This window comes from Gopherus flavomarginatus, chromosome 3, assembly GCF_025201925.1.
Source record: "Gopherus flavomarginatus isolate rGopFla2 chromosome 3, rGopFla2.mat.asm, whole genome shotgun sequence".
NCBI lineage: Eukaryota > Metazoa > Chordata > Testudines > Testudinidae > Gopherus > Gopherus flavomarginatus.
Window position 1 is genome coordinate 52,742,684 of NC_066619.1, and position 22,261 is coordinate 52,764,944.

At 43.2% G+C, this 22,261-nt stretch overlaps 1 protein-coding gene across 7 annotated transcripts in view; it reads right to left on the minus strand.

The window, feature by feature from the left end:
• SSBP2 (single stranded DNA binding protein 2) overlaps positions 1-22,261 on the minus strand; it is a 548,369-nt gene that overhangs the window by 223,144 nt on the left and 302,964 nt on the right. The gene's annotated exons all lie outside the window — the stretch shown is intronic.

Consider the following 22,261-nt stretch of genomic DNA (forward strand, 5'->3'; position numbering starts at 1 on the left):
GTTTTATTGTTTTAAAGTCTGGTTTTACCCAAATGCTTTTGTTCTAAATAAATAATGCTTTGCTTTAAGAAGGCTGTGTAGTTATAGGGTGGCACTGTCCTTGCTCTCGGAGGGAAGAGACTGCATGTACTGAACAAAAAAGTCAAACCTGCTAAAGTAATCACAGTTGATACGCAGAGGACTGCAGCCCAGAACCTAGTCTAAGAGTGGGAGAACCATGAGGCCTGAGACTTGAGAAAGGATGCATCTGAAGAGACTAACGCTAGTTCAGTTAAGTAAGTTACTGAAGCCGACATAACTTAGGCTGACTTACAGCAGTGTCTACACTGCGCTCTGTTGACGGGAGAGCATCTCCTGTCAACATAGCTTCTGCCTCTTGGGGAGGTGGAGTACAGATGTCGACGTGAGATGTCGATGGGTGGTTTAATGATTATAAAGCTTTAACTTTTTGAATCCAAACATCTATGATCATTAAATAAATTGTCTGACCCTCTGTTGTCTGATACCCATAATTTCCTACAACAGTGAAAATTTAGATTGCTAAAAAATATTTAAAGTGCTTAAAAACAAACACTATGTTAACCATCAAAATTATTAAAATTTCAAATCAAATTTTCAAAGCTTACTTATAAATAAAAATTACTATTTAAAATATAACTGTATGTGCATAGCTCTTTGACCGTACACCTATATTATATATATGGAATAGGATTTCCCCACTTTGCATGACAGACCAAGAGTCTGAAGACCTTTAAGGCATGCAGCAAAGGACAGCAGGACAGCTTTCTGAGGATGAAGTAGTAATATAAGGAGGGGAAATTATTAGTCCACATGGCCTGGGTAGGTAAGAATTTTCTTATTATGATCACTGGAACAGTAACTTTTGGCAAACGTTTCTTGTTAAAATTCCTTGAACAAGAGCCTAACATATAGAATAGGTCAATTTTATACATTTAAAAGTACAGTGTACTTGTATATGACCTCCAAGCATTTGTGTGACTTGCCGTCTGAAAAATGCCAGCATTTTAAAGTTTAATGTGTATTTACATATTTAAGAAGTTTTACATTTTTCATACGTTTACTAGATATTAATAACGGTGGAACCTTAATCTAGACTTATTTTTTCACAAACCTGTTTTAACACTATAAAAATCATAACCATAGCTATGACAACAAAACCTATTTTTCCATTCATTATGTCTTCTTTTCCCTTTCTTATGAACTGTTCCAAATAGAACTGAAGATTGAAAGCTCCAACTGTATTTTTTTTAAATAATTATTTACTTATGGGCGTGTTTGGAGAATATTAGGTAAATCTTTAAAACTAAGCTCCTGTATGATTAGCAATATGCATCCAGTGTTCCACTCTGATATTGAGTCCAATATAATCATCCATATAAGAAGACATATGACATCAGTATTTTGGTCTGCATTCTCTATGAATTTCTTCTTCTATAGATGAACAATTTCCTTAAATAAATCACACTTGTTTTCAAATCAGGAGAGACAACTCCCTTTACTGTTTTCATTGTACTGTATTCTCACTTTATTTCTAAAAGAACTTACAATATGTATAATTAGGTTCACAGTAATGTTCTGAAGCTATTAATCTTGTAGAAAAGGAATGTTTAAAGTTATAGAAAGGACAATTAGACATACAATAAGTTTAAAACTGACACTGAATCTGTGTAGTTGCAATTGAAGGCACAATATACCAATATTCTGTACCTTTTTAGATCTGTAAGTGTATTACCATTACTGTAAGTGTACTTTCACATGTCCTACACTATTCCCATCTTACGGCTTAACTGATTCCTATGTCTCTTGACTTCATATTTTTAATATGCTATCCCATCCACTGGAACTAGTCTCCCTCTTTTTGTCCACCAAGTACTCCTTCCCACTCCAATTTTTCAAACCCACTTGCACTTATATTGTTTTTCTTGTACATCACATTTGCGTATCTGAATCAAACTTAGCTCCTCAGGGCAGGAAATGTGTCTTTCAGGTTTTTAAAGTGGCATGTGCTCAATAAATATTTTATTATTAATACTGGCATTATCACAGAAAGTAACAGTACCTTGACTGACAGGAAAATGGGCAGGGGAAGGGGAGGGAAATTCCCTCTAGTGTACCACTGCTGTAAGAGGTAGAAAGATGTCTGGTGTGAGTCAATGAAGAATGAGCTATAAAAGTAATTGAACATCAATTAAACAAAAGTTTGAAAATACTTACAGAAGATACAGTAAAATCAGACAACTTTTCAAAGACCTTGGTTTGCAATACCCACTTCAAGACTATATATTATATTTGTTAAAGTCTTTATAAATAGGTAGAAGGGCTGGCCAGATCAGAAGATTGGCAATGGAAATCAGCATCTTTCACTTCTGAGTGACAGTTTCAGATTCAGTCTGGGAGTCATATTCTTTCCTGATATACGTCTGATGTAACTTCATTGTCTTCCCTGTACTTCCTGTTGCAGAGGACACCAGACAGGGAAGACGTTAATTGCAAGCTGACAGATGAGCAGTGGCCTATGACATGACTATGTGGTCTAGAGTCCACATAGCAGAATCTACTAAAATGACATTCTTATTGGCAGTCTCAGAACAACTGATCAAGGAATGAATGCATATAGTTTAATTTCTATCTTCTCATCCCTAAATATGGCCCTTTCAGACAAAAGCCAAGGTACACTGACAGAACAATGTAAGGAAGCTCACGCTATAAGTAAAGGGGAAATTTACCTGTTATGTGTGTATAAATAAACAAACAGTCTCCTGAGCTATCAGTCTGGAACTTTTCATGAGCACTGAACTGAGTGTAAAATACATGTTCTCACTTATTATTTGTATGATCATAATGCCTAGGAGCTTCAATCATGGACTAAGGCCCCATTGTGCTATTTTGTACAAACAGAACAAACAATAACAAAACAGTCTCTACCCCGCAGACCTTATACTCTACATCAGAGACAATAGATGGATAGAGATACAAAGAAGTACAAGGAAACAATAAGACACTATTTGTCACCAAGATAGGCTAGCCACTATCAAGTTTTTTGTAGGCATCACAGCAAAGGAGAAATTGAAGGGAGGGAGATTTGAGGGAGGATTGTGTTCATTTTTTGGGTGCTTATAGGGAGCTCCTCCAAGCATCAGGGGCACCACGGGAGAAAACAAAAAGGTGTTTGTTTGAAAATGTAACAAGTGGGCAATAGAGGCTGACATCAAGGGCTGATCGGAGGTGGAAGTTGATGTTTCCACATTCAATGTGAGATGATATATGTGGGGGAAAAGTCATGAAGGGCCTTCAAAGTAAAGACAAATTGCTTATGTTTTATATGATAAAGAAGATAAAGCCAGTGGAAGGATGCAAAGAGAGGGGTGACATGGTCAAAGTGAAGGGCTAGGAAATTTTTCTTTGCAGCTGTATTCTGAATGGATATGCGTGGGGCAAGACAGCATTTGTTATGGCCAGAAAGAAGGATGTTGCAATAATCAAGACCCAAGATGATGAGAGCCTGGATGAGAGTTTTACCTGTGTGGATGGATAGGAAAAGCTGTATTTTACAGATGTTATGCAGATAGATTGGATGTGAGGACCTAGATTAAGGACCCAGATTAAGGTCTGAGTGACAGGCAGGATAACGGCATTGTTCACAGTGATCAAAAAGAGCAGTGGCAGGGGAAGGGGACTTGAAGGTGGATGGGATTAAGTGCTCTTTTTACCCATGTCGAGCATAAGCTGATGGCTAGACATCCACAAGGAGATGTCAGAGAGACAAATAGATTTTAGTGTGGACAGAGGGAGACTGGTCTGGGGTACAGATGTAGACATGTGAGTTGTCAGCCTAGAGATGAAAGTTGAATTTGCATTTGTGGATGTGATTACCCAAAGACAAGGTGTAGAGGAATAAGAGAAGGCGACTAAGGATAGAACCCTATGGAACACACACAGAGAAAGCTGGAGGGGGAAATGGAGAGGATACTCTGAAAGAAGCAATTAGAGAGTTAGGAGGCGAACCAAGAGAGGACTATATTTCAAGAATGCAGTCAACTGTGTTAAAGGCACCTCCAGGTCAAGGAACATGAGAACAGACCTCTCTGTTTTGGCCGAGAAGGTTTCAGAGACTTGGATGAGAGTGGTTTCAAGTGGAGTGCAAGGGGCAGAAGCTAGATTGGTTGGAACTGAAGGCCAGGAATTTCAGAAGCTATGATGGAACTGGAGGCCAGGAACTCCAGATGGTGACAGTAAACATCACATTAGGCACTGAATTAACAGAGATCAAAGCATGAAGATTTGTTAGCTGTAAAGGCAAGTCGAGTCAAGGGTGTGTTTTTTGGTTTGTTTTTTAAATATGAAAAGGACAAAAGCATGCCTGTACTGTGAGGGAAAAGAGCCAGAGGAAAATGAGAGGTTAAGAAGAATAGTAAGGGATAGGATGAGAGTTGGCGCAAGGGAGATCAGGAGATGAGATGGCAACATTGGTAAATGGAAGATTTAGAGAAGGAGAGCAGACAAGAAATTTCTGCATCTGTAACAAGGAGAAGGAGAACTGTAGAAGAAAATGGGGAAGGGACAGGGAAGGCAAGCCAAGAAGACAGTGAAGGTCCTTTCTTATTCTGTCAATTTTCCCTTGGAAAATAATCAGTAAGATCCTGTGCAGAGAGACTAGTGAAGGCAGCAGGTGGGAAGGGTTTGAGGAGTGAGTCAAGGTGGTGAAAAGGCTTCTGGGATTGCAGGTGTGAGATTTAATTAAATTGGAGAAGTAGGACTGTTTAGCTAGGAAGATAGCAGATACTGCATTTGAAGATGACCCTTATCTTTCTCTCTACATTACCACCAGTACTTAACTTGGTTACCAGAACACTACTAGACTTCCAAATTAATTAATGAAATTGTGAGGTATTCCTGCTATCAAGAGGATGCTTCGAATATCAATAGGAAAAATGGAACTTCAGATGAGCTACCATGGACTTTATATGTTCCTGGTAATAGGACAGACACTATGGTTTAAAATAGGAGTTGGCAAGCTCTGGCACATGGCTTGCAGGAAGCCACCTCCAGCACATCCCTCAGCCTGCGCCATTTCCCACAGCCCCCATTGGCCTGGAGCAGCGAACCACGGCCAGTGGAAGCCACGATCAGCCGAACCGGCGGATGCGGCAGGTAAACAAACTGGCCCGGCCCACCAGGGTGCTTACCCTGGCAAGCCGTGTGTCAGAGGTTGCCAACCCCTGGTTTAAAATATTGATTCCTTATAAGAACATGTATGGAGACTTAAATAAATGGCACCGATTTTCCCCCAAAAGGGACAGGGATAGTGAAACTTAAAAGTAATGTAAGTCCTGGAGTACTGTATATTCAAAATTTTCTTTCTGTTCCCATTAATTTATTCTATTTCATTTAAATCTGTTCTTTAGGGTGGGAAAATGGAAAAGAAATCCTGTGGCAGAGCCAGGGACAAAGTACCTAGAGTGTGTTCGTTGAAGGGTCAGGTGTGAACACAGACAATCCTCACTAGAGTTTTAGGTTTATGTCAAGGGCTCTACTTTAACCAACATGATACAAACTTGGAAAAAAGTGTTTGGCTGCAGTCTCAGTTAATCCCCAGATGAAAGGACCTCCCTGAGTTGATTAAGAATTAACCCTTAAGCCCCATGCCTGAGCTGGGAGATAAGACATAGTCCCTGACCCAAAGAGCTTACAAATTACATCAGAAAAATATTGAAAATGAAGATAGTAAACACAGGGACAAGTGAAACAAACAGTGAAAGACTGTATTACAAATAAATCCAGAATGAGGGCTAGTGAATGTCAATGGAGAAAAGCAAGTTGAAAATAATGAATCTGGAGAACAGTAAAGACTCTTGGTCTCCTGGAAGAGGGATGTAATTCCAGCTATAGGGAGTACTATGAAAAAGTGGGAGGAGGAGCCAAGAGAACAACCAAGTTTGAAGAATGAGTAGGCTAGAGAGCCTGTATTAGGGAGGACCAGTAAATGAGACTTCATCAATCTACTACCCATACCTTATGTTGCAAAACACACTTATGTCCACTACAGTGAGAAAAAAAAACAATATTTAATGGTTTTGTTCATTTATTTTATTTTCAAGGCTGAATTGATTTTTATGGAGCAAAGTAGCTTTGAAATCAGTGAAAAAACTTTAATGTAAAGTGACTGGGTAGATTAGGGCATCTGTTTTCATTCACAACTATTACAGAACAAGATATTGCTACATTTTGAGGAAACACAAATTGCTTTTATCCAGATAGCACCAAAACTCTGTTAAAATGAATAAACTTTAATTTTTTAGGTGATGGATGAGTGTTCTAAGTTTAAAGGATTTCCAGATGTACCCTCAATCTTAACTCTTCTCAAAGACTGATAGGAAGTGATAGAACAGCAGCAAAGTCGTTCTCAGCCAACATGAATAGCACTTACAGACTACATGATGGCATCTCTGGCTGATATTTGGGAGAAAAGATTTTGAGAGACAAAGGTAGCTATTTTAGGTCAGACAGGCTAAACATTAAGTCTTTTTACAGGAGATTGACTTAACCAAAATTGGTTATTTATATTGGACACTGATCTTGCTCTCAGAGTGGTTGAGGCTTGGCTCCTCTTCTCTAAATTCTCTAGGAATTGCACGACCCATTTGTGGGTTTCTGAGAAGATACATATACTGATTAATCCTAACAGTTAATCCTACTAATTAATTCTTTTCTTAAGTCTTATCTTGTTAAAATAGAGTTGATATCATTTGGAAAACACATAATGTATTGGACTTCTACTACATAAGACAAAAAGGTCCATCATGCTACCTTAATAGAAAAAGAGATTGCTATCATTAACACTAGAAGTCACCACAGTTCAAGGGATTAGGAATTGGTTAATGGCTGTGAGGAACCAAACACTATAGAGATAAACATTTAAAAAATTGCTAGAATGCAGAATTTGAAGGTACTTTTGTTTATTAAGGTGAATAAACAATAGTTACTTAACTTACTGTAACTGCAGCTCTTCAAGATGTGTTGTCCAAATAGACTGCACTCTTGGTGTAAGAACCTGCAAGGCTAGAACCTGAGGCCATAGGACGTTCTAGGCTGCTGATGCCTCTTCTGCATCTCCACTGGAGGTTTAGGCTGGGCTTCCACAAGAGGACCCTGTAAAGCTAGGCTCAGCTGGAAGTATCATCCAGTAGGACACAAGTGGTGGCCCTTCACAGCCCACTGACTGGCCAGTACTAGTACTTAAATCAGGAAGTCATGACTGGGAACTGTCAGAGCAACACCACAGATTGCCTATCTGTATTTTCTCTAGACCCTGCTTGTGACAGACCTGAGACTCCGGCTTCCAATCCTGGTTTGTCCTCAATTTTGCTCTTCAGTTGCTGTCTGTAACCTGGCACCCAACCCCAATCTCCCGGTCTGCCTTCTAACGGCTGAACCTCGGTCTGTCCTCTGGTCTATCTGAGACTCTGACCTACTAATACTTGACTTGGCCTCCTCCTGCTCCAACCACTAGGTCTGATTCCCCATGTCCCAGTCATGACAGTTTGCTCAGACCACCTCTGCCCCCTCCCAAAGCCATCCAACCCCTCCACAGACAATGGAAGGGACAGGCTGCCCTCCAACCAATGGATCCCCAAGGACCAAGTCACCTATCTGCAGGCTGAGAATCTCGCACTACAGACCCACATACTCAGTGTGCACTCAAAGCACAGATCCTGCATGAGCAACTAGCCCAGTTGCAGGCTCAGGTGGCACAGCTCACCACCAAAGCACAGACCCTACACAAGCAGCTCATACACTCACAAGGAGAAGTTGTGACACTATGTGCCCGCACAGACCACGCATCACCTGCACCAGTCCCCATGGTGCCATTGCTCGAACAATTCGATGGGCATCACTGAAAGTTCCAGGGTTTTCTGAACCAACGAAGGCTGCTCCTCCTGCTTCTCCCCCAAGCATACCCCACAGACCAGACTAACAGAGTGCTAGTAGTCAGCTTGCTCTCCAGTGAAGCGCTCAATTGGGCCTCCCTCACTGGGCCTCCCTGGAGCAGAACAGAGTAGTGCTCTCCAACTGGGCTGCCTTCCTGCAAGCCTTTGTAACCATGGCTGATGACCTGTATTGTGTCTGCTCTGCAGAGACTGCCCTCCAGAAGCTTCACCAGAGGCACGGGGCAGCCACCTCCTATGCCACCCACTTCCAATGGCCCGTGGCTGATGCTGAATGGACTGAGCAGCCAGCTTTACCAGTTCTGGTGGGGGTTCAATGATGAGGTGAAAGATGAGCTAGACTGCATCAAAACCCCACCCACTTAGGTGCCTTTATTGACTTCACCCTCATTGACTCTGAGCTGCCTGAGCAGAAGGGGGAAAGGGGAGGTAGCCTGACACCCCCATGCCCGCTCTCCACACAAAAGGCCTGAAGAACCAAGTCCTGAAGCCATGCAGGTCAACTTGAGTTGCCGACATCTGACTCTGGAAGAAGAGAGATTCAACTACAGCTGAACCTCTGTTTTACTGTGGCCTCCTGGCCAGCTCAGAAGAACTCAGGGAAACATCATCCCAGGCCCAGTAGAGTGGTACAGCCCGAGCACCACCAGAGCTCCATGCTCTGGAAACACCCTCAAGTAAAACCCGACTTGGGAACCACAGTGTCTCCTCATATTTCCTGTTGCTGCTGGGTTTGGGGCAGGCACAGCAGATCCCCCATCAACTAGCAATGACAGACTCTGGGGCTGCTGCCAACTTTATAGATGTTGAGTCAACCAAAACACTCCAGATCCCCATTCAGCCGAAACCCACACTGGACCTGGTGGAGATGATTGATGGGTCGCCCCTATCGTTAGGTCCAGTGACTCAAGAGACTATTCCCTTAAAGGCAGTAGTGGAAAAGCACCGAGAAACAATATGCTTGGATCTGTTCCACTTTCCATTCTTCCAAATTATTCTTGGGATTCCAAGAGGAGCGGCATGACCCATTTATCTCCTGGTGTTGGACGAGCACTAGCTTCCCTCCAAATATTGTCAGAAAGCATGCTTCCAGTGAAGCAACCAATCCTCAAGTGACCTGCACCCAGGATGGGAGGAGGCCCTCAGAAGCAGAATCCTGGACAGTGGTGGCTAGCCAGATGGAAGTGACTTTAGGTCAGAACTTTAGCTTCCCTGACAAGTACCATAACTACCTAGATGTGTGTCAGAAGGAGAATGCAGACTTACTACCCTCACGCAGAAACTATGACTGCCCAACAGATCTCCAACCCGGGACAAAGGTGCCTTATGAATGGATATACTCTGTGTCTAAACCAGAGCTGGAGGTGCTACATGGCTATATGCAGGGAAAACCTTGCCAAGGGCTTCATTCAGCAATCCACCTCTCCAGCGGGGGCACCAGTCCTCTTTTGTGAAGGAGGAGGATGAGTCACTATGCCTCTGTGTAGACCAGAGGTGGCCATCCTGAGCCTGAGAAGGAGCCAGAATTTACCAAGGCACATTGCCAAAGAGCCACAGTAATATGTCAGTAGCCCCCTCTCATCAGCTCCCTCACCCCACTCCCATCGCCTCCCACTCACTGGCAGCCCTGCCGATCAGCACCTCCCCACACCTCCTGATCAGCTGTTTCGTCGTGTGCAGGAGGCTCGGGGCGGGGGAAGGGGGAGGAGCAAGGGCACTGCAGGATGAGGGGAGAAGGCGGGAAGGGCCTGTGGCAGAGCCAGTGAGCATCCCCAAGCATATTGGAAAGTTGGTGCCTGTACCTCCAGGCCCAGAGTCGGTGCCTATATAAGGAGCCTCATATTAACTTCTGAAGAGGCGCATGTGGCTCCGGAACCACAGGTTGGCCACCCCGGTATAGACTATCGTGCATTGAACCAAGTGACTATTTGAAACCAGTACCCCTTCCCCTCATTCCAGAATTGCTGGACCACCTGAGAACTGCCAGGATCTTCACAAAACTTGATCTTCAGAAGTTACGCAATCTAGCGCACATAAGGCCTGGGGACGAATGGAAGACTAGTTTTCATACCTGATATGGGCACTTAGAATACTTGGTGATGCCGTTTGGCTTAACCAATGCCCCTGCAACATTTCAACATGTTGTAAATTATGTACAAAATGGACTAGATAGAGGGTTGCCACCCGTCCAGGTTTTACCTGGACTGTCTGGTTTTTGGCTTCTGTGTTTGGGTGTCATAGGTGATCGTCTACCTCAATGAATAATTGTTTTTTCCGAGAGCTTGGAGCAACTACCACCATGTTCCGTCTATCCTGAGGAGATTACAGAAGCATAGTTTGTATGTCAAGCTGGAAAAGTCTACCGTCGACCAGGCCACCATGGAACTGTTGCGGTACATCATCTCCCCGGAGGGAATTCAGATGGATGCACAAGAGTTGGAACCCCTCTGCAAGTAGACAGCACCCATCATTTTCTGGGAATTTCGGTGCTTCCTGGGCTTTGCAAATTTTTATAGGAGATTCATCACCAACTTCCCTTAACTAATAACTCCCCTGACTTCCCTCTGCAAAGCAGTGCGATTCACTTGGTCACCCAAAGCCCAGATCACTTTTGACCAGTTAAAGGTTGCCTTACCCAAAGTCTTGATCCTGGCAACCTTGACCAGACTCTTCAGTTCAGAGTGGAAGCAAATGCATCCAATATGGCCCTAGAGAGCAGTACTCTTGCAGTGACTTAGACCCCAGTCAGTCTTACGCTCTTGTGCATTCTGTTTTTGAGAAGTTACCCCTGTAGAGATGAACAACAAAATACTGGACAAACAGCTGTTTATTATAAAAACAGCATTTGAAGAATGGCATCACCATCTTAAGGGAGCTTGGCAGTCAGTACAGGTCTTCACTGACCAAAGAACCTCAAGTACCTTCACAAGGGCCAAGTGACAGAGACAGTTAAGATGGGCCCTGTTCTTTTCTCAGTTTGAGTTCATGATTTCCTGCCATTTGAGAAAACAAAATGGGAAAGCCAATGCTTTATCTCAGAAGGAAGAATACTACAGGAGAAGCGAAGAACTGACTTCTGAGTCCCACTACCACTTCAAGCCTGGTAACTTTGCCAATGCCAGAGTTCATCAAGACCTGCTCTCCCTCATCTAATCCACCTTGAAAGAAGCCCCACTTGCCCAAGGGATATAGTCCATGACACTGGGGGCTAAGATGCATCATTCTGTGCTGGATGGAATAACATATTTTGAGTACATACATGAACCCCCAGGCATCCCCAACTAGAGGTGCTATGGCTGTATCAGGATGATCCATTGGCAGGTTATTTTGCTTGGTGGAAGACCTCCGGCATGGTAGGCCATTTTCTCTGGTGGCCCTGCATGCAGGCTAAGGTCCAAGGATACATGGACCTGTGAGTGCTGTGCACATACCAAGACACCCCAAAACAGACTCACTAGCACATTAGTATCCCTGGAGACTCCGAACAGGCACTGGTCTGCCAACAGCCTAGACTTTACTGTGGAACTCCCAGCATTTGATGGCTACATCGTAACTTTAACAGTTGTGGACCACCTGACCAAAAAGGCCCACTTCATCTCCTGCAACCAGCTACCCTCTGCCGACACTACCACCCAAATCCTGCTGCACAATGTAGTCTGGCTCCATTGAATCCCAGACCACATAGTTTCTGAACAAATCTCTCGTTTCTGGTGCAAAGCTTTCAGGCTACTGGACAGCTGCAGATCTACCTCCACCACATACCATCCCCAGACAGATGGACAAACTGAATGGTTGAACCAAGTACTAGAGAACTATTTGAGGTGCTTCGTAAATTATCATCAAGACAACTGTTCCATGCACTTGCCATATGCAGTTTTCTTACAACAATGCTGCTCATGCCTTCCTGGCTCGGAGTCCATTCTTCGCTAATTACAGGTTCCACACCTGTTTCACCTGGTGTTACCAGCAGCCTTCCCAGAGTCTGACACCACCAACTGGGTCCAACAGATTCATTACATTTAGGAAAAGCTCAAGAACCGCCTAAAATAGGCAAAAAAAGGCTACAAAAGGTATGCAGACAACCAAGTCAAGAAACTCCAGTATTTACAGTAGGCCAGAAGGTATGGCTTGCTGCCAAACACTTCCAGATCCGGCAACCATCCTGCAAATTGGACCACCAGTTCCTAGTACCCTTCCCAATATGCCAGCAGATTAACCCACTTACCTTCGAACTCCAGCTTCCCCAGTCTCTCAAAATACGCCCAGTTTTACAGGTTTCCCACCTTAAGACATACATGAAGAACCCCTTCCATGATTGAAAAACACTGCCCGCCTCCACCAGTTGAAATACCGGGTCATGAGAAATATGAAATACAGCCCATCCTCGATTCCAAATGTACTTGTACTATCTGGCGGACTGGGAAGGCATCAACCCCGAAGAACACACTTGGGAGCCTTCCACATCCACATACCTCAGATGGGTGGAAGCACTCCACAATGCTCACCTGGCAAGCCTGGACCAGTACCATCCTAAAGGGAGATCTGAAGGAGGGGATGATGTAAGAACCTGCAGGGCTGGAACCTGGGACCCTGGGGTGTTCTGGACTGCATTGCCACTACAGGCTTAAGCTGGGCTCCCAGAGGAGGGCTCTGTGAGGCTGGGCTCGACAGAAAGTACCACCTAGCAGGACCTGAGTGGTGGCCCCTCACAACCCACTACCAGAACTTAAACCAGGCAGCCACAAAAGGGAGTTGTCTGAGCAACAAAAAAGACTGCATGCCTGTCTCTGCTCCAGTTCCTGATTGCAATAGGCCCGAGACTCAGGCTTCTGACCCTGATTTGTCCTCGACTTTGATCTTCAATTGCTCTCTGTAACCTGGTGCCTGACCCCAATCTCCTGATAACCTGACTCCACCACCTCCTGACTCAGTTTGCCCTCTGTCCTGTCTCAGACTCTTACCTCCTGATAGCCTGACTCTGCCAGCTTCCTGACACCTGAACCTCTGTCTGCCCTCTGGCCTATCTCAGCACCTGGCTCCCTACTCCTGTTCTGACCACTAAGTCTAATCATCTTCGTCCCATTCATGACACTTGGTATGCAAGTGCCCCATGCACATGAGATCAGATTCTTTAGACCAACAGGGTCCAACAGAGCTGCACCTGTGTCCTAAATATCTCTGGGCCCCTCCCCATCACCCTCAGATACACACCCAAAAGCATAAAGAGTGGAGTGTGCCAGACCATCTCTTAGTTCTTTTGCCAGTATAGAATCCCAAAAGAGCAGGGCTCAGTAGAAATGGAAAAGGAGGGCAGGTCATGGAACACATGTGGACAAAACATATCAAAGAACCACAGTTATTGTAAGATAAGTAATTGTTTTTTCTTCTTCAAGTGATCAACCACATGGATTCCACTTTTGGCAACTAACAAGAAGTTATCTGTTTGCTTGGAGGTGGATAGCAGGAGTCTTAAACAATAACTGCAGGCTAGCCCTATCAAAGCAGGCATCTAGTCTGGTAGCCTCTACCAAAGAACAGTATTCTTGGAAATAATGTATAGATAGAACTCCAAGTAGTTGCCCTACAGATTTCAGAAACACGTATCTTTTTCAAATAGGCAGCAGAGGTTGCCTGGACACTAGTGGAATAAGTATCAATGTGTTTAGGTAGATCTAACCTGGCTAACTCATAACAAATCCCTATACAGTTGCAAACCCACTTAAATAATCTAAGTGAAAATTGCCTGACCCATAACCCTCTCTGAAAGTCCAGCAACAGTCTTGGTGTCCCTGTATGGTTTTGCCCTATCAATATAAAAAGACTGTGAGGCTGGGAGAAGAAAATGGTAAATTAATAAACTGATTTACATGAAGTTCTGAAACTCCCTTAGGCAGGAATTTGGGATGAGGCCTGAGAGTGACTCTGTCCTTATGAAACACCGTAACACCATAAGGGCCTGAGTCTTCCTAACCTTTTTGCTGATATAATAGTTACTATAAAGCCTATCTTCGCAGATAAGTAGTAAAGGGAACAGGTTTCTAACATTTCAAATGTGGCACGCATCAATCCTGTCAATACTACACTGAGGTCCCAAGAGGGAAGGGACTTCTGAACTGAGGGGGGAAAAAAACATGAATAGGTTCCTTAGCATTGAAATAAAGAAATATAGAGTGGCCACGGATAGGAAGGTGATGTACAGATAACTGCTGCTACATGGAATCTTATGGAGCTGATAGAAACTCCAGACTGTTTCAAGGCTAACAGGTAGTCTATATTGCTGAAAGGGTGATGGGTGACAGCTGGTGCTGAGATGACCAAATAGAAAACCTCTCCCATTTAGCTTTATAAGTCAGTCTGGTTGAGGGCTTCCTGCTTTGAAACAGAACATTCTGAACTTCTGCTGTACTGCTCCTTTCAGTGGATGTTATCCAGTCAGCATCTAGCCTGTCAGATGTAACAAAGCTGGCTCCAGGTGTAGGATCTGCCTGTTGTTCTGTGAGCCTATGTTGGGTAAAGCAGATAAGGTGATGGGACAGGATGTGAGTTTCACCAGATCTGAATACCAGAACTGCCTAAATTAGGGGTCGGCAACTTTTCAGAAGCGGTGTGCTGAGTCTTCATTTATTTACTCTAATTTAAGGTTTCGCGTGCCAGAAATACATTTTAATGTTTTTAGAAGGTCTCTTTCTATAAATCTACAATATATAACTAAACTAGTGTTGTATGTAAAGTAAGTAAGATGTTTTTAAATGTTTAAGAAGCTTCATTTAAATTTAAATTAAAATGCAGATCCTTTCGGATTGCTGGCCAGGACCCAGGCAGTGTGAGTGGCACTGAAAATCAGCTTGTGTGCCATCTTTGGCACACGTGCCATTGGTTGCCTACCCTGGCCTAAATCATGCAAGGGCTTTTGTAATCATTGGTCCTGCAACTTGTTTCAGTTTCCTTATAACGCTTGGTATCATGGGGATTAGTGCAAGGCATACTTTAGTCCTAGTGACCAGGGGATGAGAAAAGTGTCTGTCAGGAAGACTGGGCTCAAACCTCCCTTTGAACAAAATGACTGAAACTTCTTGTTATGGTCTACAGCAAACAGGTCCATTTCTTGGAATCCCCACTTGCAACAGATGTTTTTCAGGACTCAGGTTTTTGACAGACCATTTGTGGATGTCTGAGGACTGCCTGCTGGGTTGATCTAACATAGTGTTCTGAAGACCAGGAAGGAGTTAGAGCCACTGGTAGTGATGGTTTGATTTGGAATGCACCAACTCCAAAGCCAAAAAGCCTCCTCGCAGAGCAGAGATGATCTTGCTGCTCCTTCCTTATCTGTTGACATAATGCAAAGCTGTGGTGTTGTCTATGAGCACTTGGATTGTGGACTCCTGGAGCAGCACTAAAATGCCTTGCATCCCAGATTAAGCAAGGAGAGGACTTATCAAACCATGACCAGCATGTCCATGCAGTGTCTGCCTGTCAGATACACTGATTTCAAACTACCTTTGTATAGAGTGTAGGTGAAGTCTGGCAAACCGTGTCATTTAGATGCGTGAAGCCATGTGTCCAACAGGAATAGCAGGGGCTAACAACCTAATTAGTTTTTAAGATGGAACTTAATAAATTAACAGGATTATATAACGAGTTTTTTGTGATCCAGTCCCCTGCCACCAATTGCCCAGAAGGTCCCTTCCACTTCCAATTCTTGTGACAGAAGCCTGAGACATGCTCCTACTGATATTTTTGGGTGAGTCTCAAGTTGGTTGACAAGGTTTACTATCAACTGGAATCTTTCCTGTGGCAGGTAAGCTCACGCTGACATGAAATCTAATCCTGCTCCTACGAACTCTATGCTTTGAGTCGAAGTACAGGTTTTTCTCTGTTGACTTTGAGGCTCAGTGAGGAAAAGAATTTTAAGATTACTTGGATCAAGTTGGTCACATGTTTGGGTGATCTTCCTTGAATCACCAGAATTCCTGAATTCCTTGTCTCCTTAGATGAGTTGCAAGGACTCCCAAGTAATTAGTGAATACCTTTGGTGCTGTGAAAAGACTAAAGGATAGGATCTTCTACAGGTAGGGAATGTTCCTACAGGAATGTGAGGTATTTCCCATGGGTCAGATGAACACGTACAAAAATGGGCATCTTGCAGGTCGACAGCTGTAACCCTGCTTTGAAGATCTAATGAGGGAATTAGGAAGCCTAAGTCACCATTCTGAGTTTAAAACAATGGAGGAATTTGCTGAGATTTTAGAGGTCCAGAATGGGTCACAAAACCCCTTTATTCTTTGGGATGAGAAAATAATGAAAATAAAACCCCTTTTCCTGAATTCTAAGGGCACCTCCTCCACTGCTCCAAGTTGTAGAAAGGAGTCAACTTCTTGTTTTAACTATATTTCCTGAAAAGGGTCCCTGTATAGGAGTGGAGAAAAGGGGAAGGAGGTAGGAAGAGACTGGAACTCGATAAAATACCTCTTGTTTACAATTTCCTCAACCCACTGGTTCAAGGTGATATGAGTCCAAACTTCCCAAAAATAAAAAAGGAAGTTTCCCAAACAGGGGGACTGAAAGGAAGAAACTCTCTAGAGGTTTTGCCAGACTCTTGACACTGGCATCAAACCTACAGTTTATTTAGATTGTAAGCTCTTAAGGGCAGAAAACTTTTTGTTCCATGTTTGTATAGTGACTAGCACAATGGAGCCCTGTTTCTTGATTAGGGTTCCTAAACACTATGGTATTACACAGATAAATAATAATCATAAAGGCAGAGGTTTGTTGCTGCTGGAATCTCTACTTCTTTCTCAGAGGCTCTGAAATCTTTAGAAGCTGATAGCAGCACTGGGCAGAACAAAGCTGCCTAAAAGAATGTTGTCTTTTTTGCTTTCTTCTGGGGGTTGCAACATTAAGGTCTAGAGAACAGAGCCACCTTAGAATCCTTTAAGGAATAGGGGGCCTCATCCATCTTTGAATTTAAAAAGTTAATTGCCCTCAAAGGGAAGGTCCTTAATGTTTGTTGTTTGAGCCTACCTGGAAATCCCCCAGAAAGATCTTCTCATGGCCACTAATATAGCCACATGCTGCTATGTTGGACATGTCCAGTGTAACCTGTACAGATCTGAGGGCTATCAGCTATCCTTCAGACATGATGGTCTTTTAACTCCTTTCTGTGATCTTGAGATAGCCTATCCACAAACTGAGACAGTCTGTCCAGCTGAAATAATTGTATTGGACAGAAGCACTTGATAATTAGCCATGCGCAGCTGGAAGATGAGAGTTTAATAGACTTTGCCTTCAAACAGGCTCTTTGGGACTTTCTTCCTAGGTGTAGATTTGGGAGCTCTTACTACAAGTGATTTATGATATTGGCTGTGAATAAGTACACAAGTTTCTTGGAAGGGACTTGGTATCTCTTCTCAGTTCACTTGGATGTGGCCAGAATTAATGCTGGTGTGCCACAGGTCTTTTACAATGTGCAACCATCCCTCATTTATAGTATGGCAAGCTTGCTAGGAAAAGAAAGATGCAAGATGTCCAGGATTTTGTGAGGCTTCTCCTGCACCACTTTCAGAGGCTATGCCATATGCGTTATGAGTTCCTGGAATGCCTCTAACTCATTGACTGAAGAAGGCATCAAGGGACCTCACTGGGAGAGGACGAGGAGACTGAAGTGGGGACAAGTCATTCTTCCCCTTGTAGATGTTGTCCTTGTTACTTTCTTCAGGTTAAAGCAGCAAAGAGTCCTGTGGCACCTTATAGACTAACAGACGTTTTGGAGCATGAGCTTTCGTGGGTGAATACCCACTTCGTCAGATGCATGTCAGGTTGCCTCTCCAGAATCGGAGGCTGCACTAACTGACCTGGCTATGTTGGTTTATATTGCCTCTTTGAGGAGGAGGAGGATTCTCTCTAGAGGGGTCCAACGATATAGGCTTGTGAGAATACAGCTGTACCCCACCCCCACCCATAGGCATCTAGTAGAGCTAAGGCAAGTATGGGTACTAAAGGGTGAACACATAGGGATGTACCAGGACAGATGTTCCCTATGAGCCCTAGGCAGCTTCCTGCTGCGCCTTATAGATTCCTTCACTGGAATTCATAGATTTTCTTCCTGCCTCCCACTGTGCTAGTCAAGGAGAAGAGTCCCTACACTGCCCCAGCGGGGATGAAGAAAAAGAGTGCACCTCTTTAAAAGGAAAGATCATCCCATCAGCCCCCTGGTTCTGTTGTGCTCTCTCTAATTGGGCAGGAAGTGAAACTGGGACTGCAGATAACCCCCTTTACCAGCCATACCAATGACATGATAGCTGATGGTTTAGTTATCACCATACTCAACCTCTGATAAGAATACTACTTAGCTCTTAACACTTTTCAGCACTAGATCTCAAAAGGCTTTACAAAGGAGGAAAGCATCATTACCCTCATTAACTGCAGTTTCACAGATGAGGAGACTGTGGCACAAGAGGTCAAGTGACTTGCCCAGGATTGCCCAACAGGCCAATGGTCAAGTAGGAACAGAACTCAGGTGTTCTGAGTCCCAGTCTATCCATGCAGCTATACAGCTTCCCATCCAGGAGGGAAGCCTCTGGAACCAGGCCCACAGATAAATCACTTGATACTATATATGCCCTGGGTAATAATGCACTGGGCACTGAGAACCACAGTGTGAGGGTTGTGTCAGGTATCCAGGCTCCAGGTGCTGAAGGTTCAGTACCAAAAGAGATGCAGTTCCTAGGTTTAACTTACTCCATCAACACTCTCAACAGTCACCAGCATGCCAGAGAGACCTTTTTCTCAGGATGTGCACTGCCTTTTGATAGTTGAGTCTAAGATGAGTCAGTCTTCTGAGTCTTGTGCCTAGACTCCGCTGACATTCGAGAGAGTCACTTATGCCTCAGCTCAACAAAGCGGGTACAGAGGCAGACAACTGGGGCCTCTTAGTCAGTGTAATCCAGAAGGTCAGGGGGAATCTCAGCTCACCAGGGTTCTCATGGAGACCCATGACCACAAGACTGGTGTCCAGCTGTGTCCTTCCTTTTGGTGTCCGAGGAAGCTTACATAGAGAGCTCCAGGAGGAACAATTTTAAGCTGCCTTCTCTAGCTTCTGGGGTCCATTTACAGAACAAGCAACATACAGTACTGTTACTTTTTTTTTAACCTAAGGGGGCAGTTCAAGTTTGGGGCCTTGGGGATATTCTAGTTGGGAGCAGAAGTTGGTTACAGTCAGGTATTTCTTTGATGCTGTTTTGTTTATTTGCAAAGAATGTACAAAAGAATCAAACAGCAGGAAACAGCTTCTTTTGTTTATAGAACCAAGAACATTTTTTTCAGCCTGCACCCTCCCCAGATTTCTTCCAGGGTCAGACACCATGCTTTCAGCTGCTCCTTCCAGCTGTCTCTGTCTCCTAATCTCTCAGTTTCTGAGTGTTCTACTTTTTTCCTCACACACAAAACATTAACAATATTAGCAAAAGTCCACTGCCCATTCAGTACAAACTAGTGGGTGGGTTCACAGCCCTCTTTTGACTTAGGTGTGTGGGGGGGGTCTGATTAACTCATTTTGACAATTATGTTAATTGAAGGGTGTATTCACATTTAATCTCAAAGAGGTTTGTAATCAAAGCAATCTCCAGTACCTCTCAACACAACAATACATTGCTCGGGAATGGGTCCTTCTCCTAAACAAAATAGGCACCTAGAGTGCCCATCATTAAGTGGCATTGAAGCCATGAGGGACAAGTTTTAAATCCCAAAGATTTTGCCACTGCTAGAGCCCCAGTTTTGGGGTGCACGTTCTAACCTAAAATCCAGAAACTGACTAAAATTAGAATTTGTATTTGTGTGCCTGTATGTTCCCAACAGGCAACAAGACTAACAACACTAATAGCACAATGCACAGAGAAGCAGGCACTTCACTGCCCTGGATGTTAAGAATGAACAGAGGAATGGCTGGTCCCATTCCATCTTTTATGCTCTCAGGTGGGGAGAATGAGGGTACACAAGTATGGCCCCAACAGACACTGTTAGCCAAAGGAATCCAATCTCACGTGCATAGGACAGCTGAGCATCAAGAGTGGAATCCATGTGCACAATCACTCAAAGAAGAACCAAAATTTACTAGCTTTACAATTAGGTGTACTGTTTTTGTGCCTTCTTGGAACACATAATATGCTTTATTACACTGTTGTTCAAAATATATGTTATCCACCCTCATGTATTTGTGTGTGTGCGCGCATGAGCGTACACCTGCCCGTCTTCTGCTTCTTTCTTTTTGCAGCTATACTTCTTAACATCAGATTAAAACAGATTAAGCTAAAAGAAACGTTAATACATATCCACTGATTTCCATTAGTTACTGACTGCTTCCTCCAACAAGGTTTAGATTTTTAAACTGGAGCCCCAGCATGCTCTCAACTAAAATGAATGGCCTCAGTGGCACCAAAAGTAAGCCATTACTCTTTTTCAGCAAAGGTTTGCTTAACATTAAAGACAGTATGCAAAAACTTAAAATTGGAATGCACAATCTCGCGTCTCTTGTGGTGACATATAACACAGAAAGAGCATATTTTTAGGGTGGGTTGGGGGAGGAGAGGGAGAGAACAGCGCAAAGAGGGGAAGATGATCTTTTATATTTTAGCTTTTGCCACCCTCCTCCAGCACAAGATCTCTAGTCCTCCAAAATGCTTAAGCACATACTTAAGTTTAGCCCTGTTGAAATCAATAAGACTACTCATGTGCTTAAAGTTGCACATTTATTATAGTGCTATGCTGGATGAATCTATGTCTCTACAACCTCATACAGCTAATGTCTACTATTACCACTTGTGTTATATATCCAGAGTGTAATCAGGTTTAAAATTGTAATTCAGCCCCTTCAGGGTAATTTGGTCAGAGTCTGAAATACCCATATACTTGAAACCTTTTCTAAGCAAACCTGCTCAGTGATGCACCGATCCTGCATCATAGTGGTCAATGGCAAACAAATGAAAAACTTTTGTCATTTCCAAAGCATTCTGTATGTGGCCCACTTTATCAAAATTTCTTGTGTACTGCAGCAAATCTATAGATAGGGTTCCATAACAATATTCCTGCAACCAATACATATATTTTTACAGGCAGCATCCACATACTGTACAATTCAACCTGATGAAGCAAATCATCATGTAAACTCAATTCTAATAGATTTTTCAGAACAATCTGGATTAACCTGACAATTCTGTTTTCATATTTAGAAATTAAAACTGCCCTTTAAAGCCTTAAAAACATTTTAAGATGGCAGGAATCATCGCTATGTCAGCTCTCCAGGATTTATTCCAAATAGTTTTGAAATAAAAAGCTCTACAATGAATATCTGCTAAGAGGTTTGGCGGGGGAGGAGGAAACCAAACTCAAAAACTTGTTAGTGAGTCAGTGGTCAACTTCAGGCAGAGGAAATTGGCTTTTGCCTTCAGCTCTCAAAAACAAAAATCAGAAAAATAAAAAAATTGAAGGTGAATTAGATATCAGCAAATCCTATAACTCAGGACTTGAGAAACTGACTTACTGACCTCCTAATGATGAGTAGGAAATTTGCCCTGGTGAGAGGGATAGGCCTAAACTATTAGTTTCTTTTAAATCTAAGCATTTATTTTTTAAAAATAAAGTTTACAACCCTTATAGTTGCAAATTTTCATAATGTGAAATGATGCCTTCCTGAATTTGCAAACAAAATATTCCAGAACTTCTGCTGCTGTTCACAGATTTGTTAGTAACAGCAGAGTCAGAAACAGAAATCACTGGTCAGTTTCACAATTTCTGTGCAGAACCCTGTGGGCATCACTGAAAATTATAGGAATTGTGTTAATCTAACTCTACTGTTGCTTGGGAAATTATTCTGAACTAAGCTAGACACAGTAGTTATTCATCTAAAAGACCCCAAAAAACAAAAACCAGAAGAACAGAGCAGAGGAAACCTCCCTCCTCAATGCAGCAAGCAGGTTCATAGAAGAAAAAAAGAAAAATCCCCATTTCTCTTCAAGCAACTGGCTGGCAAACGTCAAATTTGCAAGACACCTACCAGCCAGACTAATACTAAAGATGAGGAGGGTCAAGGACAGCACCTGAATAGAAAGGCACGCTCTTGCCTTCCCTACAGTTTGGGAGCGGAAGAAAACCTAGGGCCCTCATTAGACCTTTGATCCTAAACTATTAAAGTCAAATGTGAGATTTGCCTTCGACTTAAATGAGCATAGGACCAATCCATAAAGTAATTTATTTTGTCTCTTCCGTCTTTTGTATTAGCTCTGTCCAGTAGGTTTACTCCT